A 14,929-nucleotide genomic window follows, 5' to 3' on the forward strand; every position below is an offset into this window, starting at 1 on the left:
GGTTGTCTTGACCTGAGACCTGAGACACCTAGCTGGTCACTAGTTGATGCCTTCTTCAGTTCCTCAGGGATTCCAAAGGTTCCATCCAGTGGCTTTCTCAGATGAATCTTCCATTCTTTCTGACTCTGAACACAGAGCCTCTAGGCTACACATTTTATATCTCTGAGTAGTCTCTGGTTATGCTGTTAAACTAGCCTGTGCTGGAACTGGCTTTGCTGGGGGAGCCACATTTCCTATTGTCCATAAGCTTCTAACTTTTTGTATAATTCCAGAATAGAGGAAGACACATTATCTTTCATTGGATTTCTTATTCATTATTTAATCAGCTGTGAACTCCAGAGTTTTTCTGAAGTTAGGTATGTGGGAGATATGTAGGAGTTGGTAGATATGCTTCCCATTCAGGTAACCAGTTGGTAGGAAGTCTCAGATAAGATTTGTAAAGATGCCATTTCCTAACCTCACTAGGGCTGTGCTAACGTTGTCCTTGGTTGTGCTAAAGTGCCCACATGCAGGTGACTGAAAATGAAGAATAAAGAACAGAACAAAGAAGACAAAAGCCTGAATTTAATTCAAATCATAACCCAAATAAACCTAATTCCAACATTAATCCTAATTGTAGTACTAATTCTAATCTTAACCAACTCTCCAAATAGACCTACTTGATTTGGACACCCACAGAACATCATGCCTCCGTTACAATAAGCTCTTCTGAAATCTCATCATCATGTAGACTGACTCAGTTTTTGATGCTCAACACCTTCTCAACTCCCTTAGTTGCTTTTTTGGAGGGCAGATCAATAAATTCCTCCTTCCTTTACAGAAGGCTTAGATCTTTCCAGACAGGGGCTCTGCTTCTTTTCAACTTCAAGAGTAGATTGTAAGCTCCTTGAGAGCAGAGATAGTCTTATTCTTATTTGTATCCCCAGTACTTAGCACAGTGCCTGGCATATAGTAGGTATGTTAATAAATATAATCGAATTGAATTAAACCATAAATTTTCACTAATCACATCAGTTCTAATCATAACCTTTATAGCATTGAACTTGGGATTAATTCCAATCTTGACCTTCATTTTATTCTTAAATTTCCCTGACGATAAAAAAAAATTCCCTATGACTTCAGAATTAACCCTAAACTTAACTCTACTTTAAATCTAGCAAATAACTAGCCCATAAATTGGGAAAGAGCTAAACAAATTTTAGTACATGGATGTAATAGAATATTACTAAGCTACAAGAGATGATGAATACAGAAAATACAGAAAAGCATGGGAAGATATATAAACTGCTACAAAGCAAAGTAGGAAAAACCATGAAAAGGACATAGACAATAAATATAATTCTTCAAATGTAAAAGGACAACAAACTGAACCCTGTGTAATTATAATAAGTTTGATCCTAAAGAAGAGATAAGAAAATATATCGCCCTTCTTTGCAGAGGTGGGTGACTGTGGGTACAGAACATTGAATATATTTGTCAAATATATATTAATAATTATTAGTTTTGCTGAACTGTCTTTTTCTCTTTTTTTTGTTATTCTTTGTCACAGGAAATGTAACTTCCTTGGTAGGGGAGGGGAAGGGGTGTGTTTGTGTGTGTGTGTGTGTGTGTGCACGCGTGTAAATAAAGGTGAGGTTAAAAATAAAGGATCGATATTTTTTAATAAACTGATAACTTTTTATAACACTTTCCAAAATCATGCTTTTGCAAATCTCTCCTAAGCATAATACTATCTTATAACTCTTTCAAAAGTAAAGACTATTTTTTTCACCATTGTAACCCTAGTGCCCAATCAGCACAGAGCATCACACATAATAGGTATGTTTATAAAATACATGCTTAGTATTCAAAAATGAATATTTTCAGTGGTGCTCCCTTGCTCTTTCTCGCCACTCCATCCAGGCAAACCCTAATTCCTTCCTTCTGTTGACAGCACGATACTCAGAGATACTAATGTTCACATGAAGCAAATGCACAAAATGTCATTTCCAGTCACAAGGCTCAAAAAAGTGCAAATGAGGAAAACAGAGAGGCTATGTCGAATCTGCTTCATTAACTAAATTACCGAATGCCTGGCTTCCTTTAAGCTGTGACCAGACTTGATTAAGTTCAATCGAAATCATGTGCCTTTTGTAAAAGTTCTTCCTTAGTGCTGGGAAGGACTATTAAGAATTCAGGTCACTTGGCCCACATGAACTGCATCCTCTGGCCCTAAGAGAGCTACCAGGTGTGATTGCTGAGCCACTTTCAATGATGTACAAAAGGTCATGGTTAACAGAACAGGTACCACAAGATTGGAGAAGGGCAAATGTTGCGCTGATTTTCAAATGAAGGAAAGAAAGCAAAGTCTGCAAACTGTGGGATGGGAAGCTGGACTGCTACTTCTGTGAAAATTATAGAATGGATCATTACAGAGGTATTTGGAGGACATCTTAAAAGGAAACCAGGGATTACAAAGAGTCTTCATGGTTTCATCAAGAACAGGTCATGCCAGACTAACTTAATTTCCTTTTCTCATTGGATTATTAAGCTAGTAGATGAGGGGAATTCTGTGGATACATTTTGTCTAAATTTTAGCAAAGCTTTTGATACATATCTCACATTCTTCTTGCAATGAAAATGGAGAAATGTAAATTTGGCAATAATGCAATCATATAGACAACTGGTTGGGTATATGGACTCAAAGAGTAGTTAATGGTTCAATATCAACATGGTGGGAGGTCTGCAGTGGTATGTGTACTTGGCCTTGTTCTGTTTAACATTTTTTCTCAATGGCATAGATTGTATGTTCATTGCATTTGAAGATGATACAAAATTGGGGTGGGGTGATAGTTACCACAGTGTATGAAAGGACTAGGATTCAAAAGAATCTTAACAGGTTCGAGCATTGGGCTAAATTCAATTGCTCTTGGATAACAAAAAAAAAAAAAAAACCAAAACAGTATCACAGGCGTAAGATGGGGGAGACATGATATGTTAAGATCAAAATCTTCTAGAGTTTCTCTTTGCTTCCCCTCCCTCCACAATGTAAATTAGGCAAGTTCTTTCCCTAAAAGATAAGGATGGTAACCCCAAAACATCATGGTTGACCCACATGGCTAAGGCCCAAGTCACAGTTTTTTAGTGGAATCAAATCATTTTAATATGGTGTTCTGGTCACCTTATAGTCACATATAAGAAGGCCCCCACACTTGAAGTTGGGTCCTTAACACTATGTGGATATCTCAAGACCTATATTCAAGAGTATAGGTCTCTATACTGTGCCCTGATGACCAGATGAGCAGTACAGAGAATTTCTTTCAGTGAAAAAGATGCCTACTAACAGGAAGAAGAACTCAAGAACTCAAGCCCTGGCATGATCAACCAAAAGCCCTTGGAATTGTCTGAGTTGCCCCATGTGAGGGGACTTTACTTTATCAGTGAGGATGGACCAACCAGGGGCAATGATACTCTGACCTACAGTACCTAGTATGCTGGGTGAGGAGAGAAGGAGAATTAGGCCCAGGAAATAAGGAACAACACTTGCCGCAGCATGGGAGGGGTACACTTTGCCTTGACATAGGGGTACAGCAAGACCTCTACATAGGACAGATCTCAGGCTCAAGTAGTAGCAGTTGTCCTGCCCTGGCAAATGGAAGAAGTGGAAGTATTATAATACGAGTCAGACCCCAGTCCCACATGGGAATAGCATTTGATCCAGTGGGGCAGGCACATTCAATGGCAATGGTAGCCCAGAAGTAACAGAGTGGGAAACCCCAGAAGTGGGAACTGACATAATAAGCCTTGGCAAAATCAGACTCACTCCAACCCTTTGCTTAATGTAATCTAAAACCAACTGGCTCCATGTTGCTATAAGACAACTGCTCCTCATGGAGGACCTGAAGAACAAATGGGTGACATTGTTGGAAGGTGGCTTGCTTTCTGGCAATAAAGAGGAGGTGAATGTAAACCTATCCCCCACAAGAAGGATAAATCCTTAGAAGCCCCTAATGGGGCAAATGTTTGGGATTCCCCTCCCCCCATGAGGCTTGCAGAGAGAGGAGGGTCCTGACTGGTAGACCTGGAAACACTAAATGGGTATAAGACAATTCTTCCTGACCCTTGATAAGGATCAGTGACTTTACAGGAAGTGTCATCATTTTTTTCTTTTTAAATTTTTTTGTTTTGTTTTTGGGGCTTGGGGGGGGGGGTTTGAGGAGAGAAGGCAAGATAATTGGGGTTAAGTGACTCGCCCAAGGTCACACAGCTAGTGAGCGTGTCAAGTGTCTGAGGCTGGATTTGAACTCAGGTCCTTCTGACTCCAGGGCTGGTGCTCTATTCACTGCACCACCTAGCTGCCCCAAGTGTCATCATTTTTGCTGTTACCCTGATTTTCCTGGTGCTGCTCCTGCTCATAGCCATCCCTTTATATGGAGACATAATCTAAACTGCAAAGATTTAGCATCACCTGCCCCATGGTACAGATCTGGGAATTCCAATCTTTCTAAAGGAGAAGATGAAGGCTGGGATTTCTGTTCTTAGTTCTCTCATATTCAGACACTCCTTCAGGAGGCTTACATTATTTGTTTTCTTTCTAGCTTAATGTTCTCTTTCCTCCTTTAGTGCTACTTGTATCAGACTGCCTGCATTCCTGAGGTCAGCAATGACCAGTAACAGCCCTAAAGTTATTTAAGTGGTAGAAAAGTTTTCTTGAATACCTTAAGGACCTTGATACCAAGGCATAGGGTGTGGTGAGTGCAATACTCTAGCCCCTCACCCCCATGGAAGTTAGGCTAGTGTTTCTTTAAAAAGTATTGCAATCATCCTCCAGATTTAATTGGCTCAGAGGCATCATATTCTGGCTGTCTTGAGTACTAAAAGTCCTAAAAGAGCTCCAGACACACTTCCACACTTAGCTGTTAGACCTCTATGATGAACTCAGAGGCAAGAGAGCTTCACTCAATTGAATTAATTCTCAGTGTCCCTAGACCAGGAGTGGGGAACCTGTGGCCTCAAGGTCACATGTGGTTCTCTAGGTCCTCAAGTGTGGCCCTTTGACTGAATCCAAACTTAATAGAACAAATACCTTTAATGAAAGAATTTGCAGGGGCAGCTAGGTGGCGCAGTGAATAGAGCACAGGCCGTGGAGTCAGGAGGACCTGAGTTCAAATCCATCCTCAGACACTCAACACTTACTAGCCTTGTGCAAGTCATTTACCCTAAATGCCCCGCCCTTCCCCCACACACACACACCAAAAAAAAAAGGAAAAGAAAGAAAGAATTTGCTCTGTAAAATTTGGACTCTGTCAAAAGGCCATACCCAAGGACCTTGAAGGGTACAAGTGGCCTCAAGACCGCAGGTTCCCCACCCTTGCCCTAGATCATATCCTTGGTGAATCTCCTTTTGTTAACTGTCGAATGTCTTGAGAGTCTCATTTTGCTCCAATATGGTACTTAACTAAAAAGGAACTAACTTGAGTCAGCTCCACCCCAGGACACCCATAAAAATGAATTGCCATTGCAGCCAGTTTTCAGATGGGATTCTACAAGGGAAGAAATATAGTTACTAAGGAAAATGTGTTTGATAAGTTGGATCTCTGCAGGCTGCCATGAACTTGGCAGATAACTCTAAAAATAGTCCAGAATAATCTGACATTCTATTCCCTATAATAAAGAAGGAAACTTACACAGGGTGTCCCTAAAGTCTGAACACATAGGAAATCTCATTAACTATGCATATTTTCTAGGAGGGAAATGAATGAAATTTTCAACAACATTCTATTAATTAGCATAAATTTTAGCCATGACAATTTCATATGGAATAAAAGCTTTTATTAGTTATTAGGGACTATTTTCCATATTAATAAGATTAATTTAATTAATTAATGAGATTTCCTATGTGTCTCCTAGGTCTTCCTCTGAAATCTCATTTGTGCTAATTAAATAAAATGTTGTTAAAAATTTCATTCACTAGTAAGTATGGGAGGCAAGTTTTAAACTGACATCTTCCTGACTCTGTCCCTCTACCACCTAAGTTAGAATATGTTAGAGGATGTCTCAAAAGTTTCAGTGCAGTTTTAAACTATTAAAGCTACATAAATATCTACTTAAACTACTAAAATTTCTTCATATACATATGTGTGTATTTGTATAATGTAAATAAAGCACCTTGAAGACAAAAAAAATTCATTCACTTCATTTCTTGAAAATATGCATAGTTAATGTGATTTCCTATGTATCCAGACTTTAGGGACACCCTATAGCATCTTAATGGACTCTAGTTTTTGGATAGCCCACACTCCCCACCTGGGTATCCTGACAACCCTCATTTACTAAGGCATCCCCAAAAATGTTAGAGCTCTAGGAGATCTAAAGTGAGACATTCAGTAGTCTCTAGTCTGCTCCTAGACCCTTTTGACCTTGTGGAGGGCACATTTTTGGAGGTATCTTATAATGACCAAGCTGGTTAGAGATTTTGGCAGGTACCTGGACTGTATTAAGAGGAACAAAGCTTCCAGGAATAAGGATGATAGTTTCACTGTACTCTGCCCTCATGTCGTGTCCAGTTCTAGGCATTACAGCTAAAGAAAGATATTGATAGGGGCAGCTAGGTGGCACAGTGAGTAAAGCGTTGGCCCCGGAGTCAGGAGGACCCAAGTTTGGTTCCAGCCTCAGACACTTAACACCCACACACACACACACACAAAAAAAAAAACTAAGCCATGTAACCTTGGGCAAGTTACTTAGCCCCAATTGCCCTCCAAAAAAAAAAGGCAAAAAAAAAGATATTGATGACCTTGAGATTGTCCAGAGAAAGGCAATTAGAATGGTGAAAAGTCTTGAGTTCATTTCATATGAGGATTGTTTGAGGTTACTGAGCATATTTTACCTGTAGAAAATAAGACTTGGGAGGAAAGGAGATATGATGACTATCTTCAAGTATTTAAAGTCAAGTGGAGTAGAGATTAATTCCTTTTGGCCCCAGAGAGAAGAACCAAGAACAACAAGCAGAAATTACAAAAAGGCAAATTTAGGCACAATATCACGAAAAACTTCTAACAATTATGGCTATCCAAAAGCAGAATGGCCTGTCTAGAAATGTGGCAAGTTAGAAGACCTCTCCTTGTTGGATATGAGAGGTTAGACAGATAACCACTTGCTGGGTATGTTATAGAGGGAATTCATTTCATGTATGAGCTAGACAAGATGAATGCTGAGATATACTCCAACTCTGAAATTATATGATTCTATGATTCTCCCCTTAGAAACATTCAATCTAAATCTGGCCTCAGACACAACACAAAACCTAGCAGTGTGACCTTTGACAAGTCACTTAAACCCAATTGCCCTCCAAAAAGCAAAAAAAAAAAAAAAAGAAACATTCAATCTAATCTCACATTGTTTGTCTTTCATTCTGGAAGAGGACATCTGGAAGATGACATGAGTAAGGTGATGCCATGACTTGCAAGTGAATTGCATTTAAGTGAGGAAGGGCTGTGCAAAGTCACCAGCCTCATTTTCTCCACCCGAGCCATTTGAACCCAGTGGCGATATATAGATCAGGACAACTGGAGATGGCTCTGAATGAAGTATCTGAAGAGCTGTCAGGTAGAAGACACATTAGACTTCAGAAAGCAGAATAAGGTGGACTGGGTAGAAACTGCAAAGAAGTCCATTTGTACTCGATGTCAGGAAAAATTTCCTAATGATCCCGCTGTACACAAGTAGGATGGGCTCCCTTGGGAGGGAATGGGATTCCCTCCATTGGAGGTCTTCAGGAAGTGCATAGATGCAGAGAGGATCCCTTTGGGGGAAAGGGTTGCAATAGTTACTAAGGTCCCTTCCAACTTAAGGGTTCCATGATTCTGTAACTCCTTCCCAGAGTGAAGAGGGGGAGGAGGGGAGAAAAGTCCTTCTAAGTACTACTCTGTAGTCAATGTATTCTCATTCCACCAGACAGTGTTCCTCTACTAGGTCCCTCATCACCACCACTCATGCTAAGGAAGACTCTGATAGCTCCTTTGTGAGCTCGACTACTGAAAAAACTTCACCTTCAAACTTTTAGGTTTTGCATGAGGATGGTGGTAAAGCACTTTTCTTTTTGTACACTACCTAATAGGGATTATCTAGGCCACAGTCATTTTTTTCCTCCTCCCTTCTCCCTTGAAATTATTAGGAGGAGACTGGATTCAGTAGACATCAACTGTTACTTTTTTCTTTATAGTAATATGTCTTTATATAATATAATGTATAATTATATAATTCTTTATAGTAACATAATAATATAGAGAATTAAAAATCATTCATTCCTTTTAGCTTTAAATAGGATGTCAGGGGCCAAGACAGGAGATCAGGCAGACACAATAAATCTCAAGTTCTGGAACAAGAAAAGTAAGGCCCAATTTAATAACAGAAAAGAGAAACACTTCCACTGTGCAAAATTTGAAAGTTGGTTTTGTTTTGTTTTGTTTTGTGGATGAAGAATGAAGGACTAGGATAGAGTAGGGGGAATCAACAGAGGCCTTCTGGTGGTGGTTTACAATGAGATGGACACGTCTAATACATATCACATTCAATGAATATTTGACTGATTAATAGGGAGAAACAGCATTAAGGCAAGCCATGGAGGGAAAATGGTTGATGTGAAGGGCCAGAGGCTAGAAGGAAACCTTTCATACCATGGCTCCAACCTACCTTTCAAAACTTATAATACTTCAACACTTCATGGTCTAACTAAACCAGCCTTGTCTCTGCTTCTCTGTCTCTGTGCCATTCAGTCTCTCATCTCCATGTCTTTGCACAGGTTGTCCTCCATGTCTGGAATGTATTCTCCCCTCACCTCCAACTCTTATAATTCCTAGCTTCCTTCAAAGCTAAGTTACTTCCTCAAAGAAGGCTTTCCTGGTCTTCAGCTGTTAGTGTTTCTTCTATATCCATCCCTCCCCAATATACACACTCAAAACCAGATATATAGTAATGGCCATGAGGTACAAACAACATAGATTTCTTAGAGGCCTATCAACTAATGCATGGTCCAAGGTGACCTAGTAGAAGATACAATTTTCTCTAACAGCCAAGTTGGGGGTATGTGTTAGGTGATGCTAGAATGAGACCCATATCCAGGGATAGGGTACTATGGGAATAGAGATGTATTCTCTCACCTAAGTACAGGTGAGCCTGAGTAAAGCTCTGTCGTACAAACAACAGAAAAAGAGCTATCCAAAAAAGAGTAATAATCTATTCTTTAGGAGTTGAAGGTATTTTTGAGGCCATAACCCATATATGATAATCACCAAGAAATGTGAGGCAAGAGAATTTTGCACTTCAAATTAGAAGACATTCATGTTTTATGATACCACAATAATAGGACATTCTCTAATGCCTAAGGACTGGACTAGAAACATAAGGTGGATACCAAAGGAAAGCTAGTTAAGGCAGGGAGGGCAAGTATCCAAATTTCACTCTAGGCAGAAAGTTCCAAAGTCCAAAAGGTCAGAAAGTCAGCTAGAGCAGAAGTGGCAATTTGGATGATAAACTCTGATCTTAAGCAAAAGCTATTTCCTCTCTGCTATTTTAAACTTGATGTTAGCAGCTCAGAGCACAAAAGTATTAACTAGGGCAGGAAGGAGGTCAGAATCCTGAAGGGGAATCCTGTCCCAGATTGATGAAAAGACAGAGATGCCACTACTAGGTCTGTATCCCAAAGAGATCAAAGAAAAGGGAAAAGAACCTATACGTACAAAAATTTTTATAGCAGCTTTTTGTGATGAAAAAAAGAATTGGAAACTGAGGGGATGCCCATTAATTGGAAAATGGTTGAACAAGTTGTGGTTTATGATTGTGATGGAACACTATTGTGCTATAAGAAATGATGAGCAGGATGCTTTAAAAAAAAAAAAAACCTGGGAAGACATATAAACTGATGCAAAATGAGATGAGCAGGACCAGAACATGTACACAGTAACAGAAATATTTTCTGGTGATCAAATGTGAATGACTTAGCTATTCTAAGCAATATAAGACAATTCCAAAGGAGTTATGATGAAAAATGTTATCCAACTCAAAAGAAAGAACTGATGGAGTCTGAATGCAGATCAAAGTATACTTTTTTTTTTACTTTCTCTGTTTCTTAGTTGTTGTTTTTTTTTTTAAGCAATCAGGGTTAAGTAACTTGCTCAAGGTTACACGGCCAGTTATTTCTGGGTGTGATGCTAAGTATCTGAGCCTGGATTTGATCCCCAGGTCATCCCGACACTGGAGCCAGTGCTCTTACTCGCTGTGCTACCTGGCCACGCCTAGTTTTTTTTTTCTTTTGCAACATGGTTAATATGAAAATATTTTGCATGACTTCATATGTATAATTTATATCAAATTGCTTGCCTTCTCAAAGTGAGGAGGGGAAGGAGAGAGGGAGAGAATGTGGAACTCAAAAAAATTTTTAATTTTTTAAGTAGATAAGACCAGAGTGTATGTGTGTGTTGGGGGGGGGGGGCATGACAGATGCTAGGCTTGTTTTACAAGCCTCAAGGGTATCAACAATTCTGATGAAGAAAACATGGGAAAAGATGTTAAGTGAATGAATGAAGAACTCACCAACTAACTTGTATTTTAAAAGGATATGTATGGAAGATGGAAGCAAGGGCAGATAAAAGAATGGATATAAAGCATGGTACAATCCTAGAACAATGCTAAAGTTCAGAATTAGCTAAGACTGATGAGGAAAGTTAAAATTGTTGTTGAAAAATATATTGACTCAGTGACCTATTGTCTCCAGCCCTATTTATCAATTGGTGTTGGGGAAGGTTCTGGTGAAGAAGTCTGCAGCTTTTTATATTACCTGCAAATTGTCACATTCTTGCTACCTTGGGGAGGAACTTAGAAGCAAAGGCCCAACCTTTTTTGTTGAGGTGGACCAATCTGGATTGCCTTAAAGTTACCTATAAAAAGGGGCGGCCAGGTAGCACAGCGAGTAAGAGCACCGGCCCCAGTGTCAGAATGACCTGGGGATCAAATCTAGGCTCAGATACTTAGCACCACACCCAGAAGTAACTGGCCGTGTAACCTTGAGCAAGTTTCTTAACCCCAATTGCTTTAAAAATAAATAAATAAATAAAATAAAGTTACCTATAAAAGCTGTCTCTATCTTGAAGCCATTGCTGATCTCCATTGATCAGCCTATCAACTTGACATACTTATAACAAAATATTTTTAATTCTCTTTGTCCTGAGTTTTGCATTCTTAATCATGGTGAAAAGTCCAAATGAAGAATTTTCCTCTCAACTAAAGGACAATGAAATGTAATTAAAAAAATTTTCCCCCTTCAAAAAAGAGGGAAATGAGTATAGTATCTCTAGAGGCAGCTAGGTAGTACATGGAATAGAACGCTGGACCTGAGGTCAGAAAGACCTAAATTCAAATATGGCCTCATATATAAACTTAGGCAAGTCACAACCTCTGCCTCAGTTTTCCCATCTGTAAAATGGAGATAAATAATAGGACCTACCTCCCACGGTTGCTGTGAGGATGAGTTGATATTTGTGAAGTGTTTTCCAAACCATTAAGTGCTATGTAAATGCTAACTGTTAGAGTATATAAATTGTCTGACTGTCATCTTTACTTTGTTTCCTGGCAAAATTCTGGAATCATTTTAAAATATATTAGTGAATAGTTAGAAAAGGAAGTGGTGATCTCAAAGAGACTTCAAGAACAAATTCCACCATAATCATCTTTTTTATTTGACAGGGTTACTAAACTAGTGGGCCAAGGGGATGCCATAAAGTGCTGATGTAGATTTTTAATCAGTGTCCAACAAAGTATATTATGCTATTCCTGTTGAAAAAAATCAAGAGCTACAAGCTAGACAAGAATAGAATTAGACAGATTCAGAAGTGAATGGACAGACTCAAGGAGTAGTCTCTAATAGTTCAATGTAAAATTTGGCAAGTCTCTAGTAGAATGCTCCAGGCCTCTGCACTATTTAATATTTTTATCAATTACTTGGGGTACCATGGGGATCATAAATGCTTAAAGAATTTAATGTGTAAAGTATAAAAGGCTCATCAAATTTGCAGACAACCCAAAGTTAGGAAGAGATAGTTAGCAACAGCCTATCAAATGGGTTCCTTTCCTACCCACTCCTGTCCATCCTTCATGTGGCTACTTTATTCATTTTCAGTTACGTTTGACTCTTCATAACCCCATTCAGGGTTTTCTCAGGAGTGGTTTGCCATTTACTTCTCCAGCTCATTTTTACAGATGAGGAAACTGAGGCAGTTGAGTGACTTGACCAAGGTCACATAACTAGCATCTGAGGTCAGACTTGAACTCAGGAAGATGACTGGCACTCTATTCACTGCACCACCTAGCTGCCCCATTCACAGTTGCCAAAATGGTATTCCCAAAGCACAGGTCTGGCCATGTCATTCTCTTTACACAAAAAACTCCAGTGGCTTCCTCTTGCCTCCAGGATAAAATGCAAGCTTCTGTTTGATGTTTAAAGTTTTGTAGGCTTATTGTACATTATTCCCCTTCATGTATTCTTTGGTCAGATCAAACTACTTGCTGTTCCTTGTATGTTTCATCTCCTGTCTTTATGTCTTTGCACAGGCTGTCCCCCATACCTAGTATACACTCCTTCTTTACCTCTATCTCCATGAATCTTTTGCTTCCTTTAAAGCTCATCTCAAATGTCACATTCAACAAGACTCCTCCTACTCCTTAAAATTAATTGGGATATAATTTCATATTTACATGTTACTTCCCCCAATAGAATACAATCTCCTTGAAGGTAGGGATTATTTTTTTTCCCTCTACATGCCTAGTACAGTACCTGGTCCATGGTAAAATGTTCTCAATAAATCTTACTAAATCATTGGATGACAAAGGATCCAAAAAGATCAAGAAATACTTGAATCTTGTAAGAGGAAATTTAATAAATAATATAATGTCTTCCACTTAAGTTAAAAAAAATCAATTTCACAAGCACCAGATGAGGGAGACTATTAATTTGTCTGAAAAAAAAATCTTGGGGTTTCGGTACACTGAAACCTCAATGAGTCAACAATGTGATGTTATTTTGGGGTACATTAAGAAAAATATATCTTCCTGCAACAAGTGATAGTCCCATGGTACTTTGCCATGGTCATATTACATCTGTAGTATTATTCTGTATCATTTTAGGAAGGATTTGGTAATTACACTGAAGACAGTCCATATGAGATCAGGGCTAGTTTCTTCAACTGAACTTCATGTGACCTTAATTCTACCACATGAAGTTCAGTTGAAGAAACTAGTAATATTTGGCCTACAGAAGATTGCAGGGGTCAGGGAGGAAGGAGCAGAGACATGATAGCTGTGTTCAGTGGTGTATCAGAAACAGCGCTGACTCTGGAATGGAAGCACATATTCAAATCCCACCTCTGATCTTGGACAATTAATAACCTCACCTGGCCTCAGTTACCTCCTCTTTAAAATAAGGTTGGACTAGATGGCTCCCTTCTAGCCCTACATCAATGAGTCTAATATCTGAAGTTGTTTGTCCTTCATTCTTGAAGAGGATCAGGATATCAGGGAGGTGATGCCAAGACTTGCAAGTGAATTGGATTTAAGAGAAGAAGGGCTATGCAAAGTCACCAGCCTTACTTTCTCCTCTGGAGCCTTCTGGGCCCAGTGGTGAGATATAAATCAGGACAACTGGAGATGGCTCTGGATGAAGTATCTGAAGAGCTGTCATGTGGAGGGATTAGACCCCGGAAAGCAGAATGAGGAGGACTGGGTAGAAGCTGCAAAGAAGTCCATTTGTACTCAATGTCAGGAAAAATTTCCCAATAATTAGAGCTGTACACAAGTAGGATGGGCTCCCTTCAGGAAGTACATGGATGCAGAGAGGATGCCTTTGGGGGAAAGGGTTGCAATAGAGTTGCTAGGGTCCCTTCCAACTTTCCAACTTAACGGTTCTATGATTCTGTAACTCCTTTCCAGGGTGAAGAGGGGGAGGAGGGGAGAAAAGTCCTCTAACTACTACTCTGTAATGTATTCTCATTCCACCAGACAGTATTCCTCCACTAGGTCCCACCATGACCACCACTCATGCTAAGGAAGACTGTTTTCTCCTTTGTGAGCTCAACTATTGAAAAAACTTCACCTTCAAACTTTTAATTTTTACATGAGGATGGTGGTAAACCACTTCTTTCTGTACAATGCCTAATGGTGATTATCCAGGTCATAGTTATTTTTTTTCCTCTTCTTTCCTTCCTCAAAGTTATATCAGAAGATGGGATTCAGTATATATCAATTATCTATGTTTCTTCTATCTTTATAATAATATAATACATCTTTATATAATTATATAATATAGGTTTATATAAATAAGCTTTAAATAGGATGTCAGGGGCCTAGTACCTCTAGGCCAAGACACGTAGTCAGGAAGAGGCAATAAATCTTAAATTATAGAATAAGAAAATTAAGGGCCAAGAGATACCTCCCTACAGAGAACAAGTGCCTAGGAGCTCACAGGATGCAAAAATCTAGCACAGTTTTATCTTTTGGTCATTAAATAATAAAGATTTTATTTCACTGCCCTCTTCCCTTTTTTTCCCCTAGGATGCAGTGTTCAAAGAACCTGACTGCTGAAGGATTCCTTATAATGCCATTTCATTCATCTCCTATAGATGTTTCATTGTATTTTAAGTGCAGAGGAGACTTCTCAAACTGATGGAAACATGCTTCAGGATGTAGATGATTCCTATTAAGGAGTCCTTCCTCCCCTCAATGATTCTAAACAGCAGCTGACTTACTACCATTCTCTCCCCCAAAACAACCAAAAAAAAACGAAAATCTTCTCTTCAATGTCTCCTCATTGACTTAAAATCTAAGTGATTCTTTCAGTCTCCCCTAAGATAAAGAGGTGTTTGCTCCTTTCTCAACAACAGAGGAAGTGCGAGATGCCATG

Source organism: Petaurus breviceps, unplaced genomic scaffold, assembly GCF_028583685.1.
Source record: "Petaurus breviceps papuanus isolate PSGF00001 unplaced genomic scaffold, PetGlider_PUasm1.0 90865, whole genome shotgun sequence".
Taxonomy (NCBI): Eukaryota; Metazoa; Chordata; class Mammalia; order Diprotodontia; family Petauridae; genus Petaurus; species Petaurus breviceps.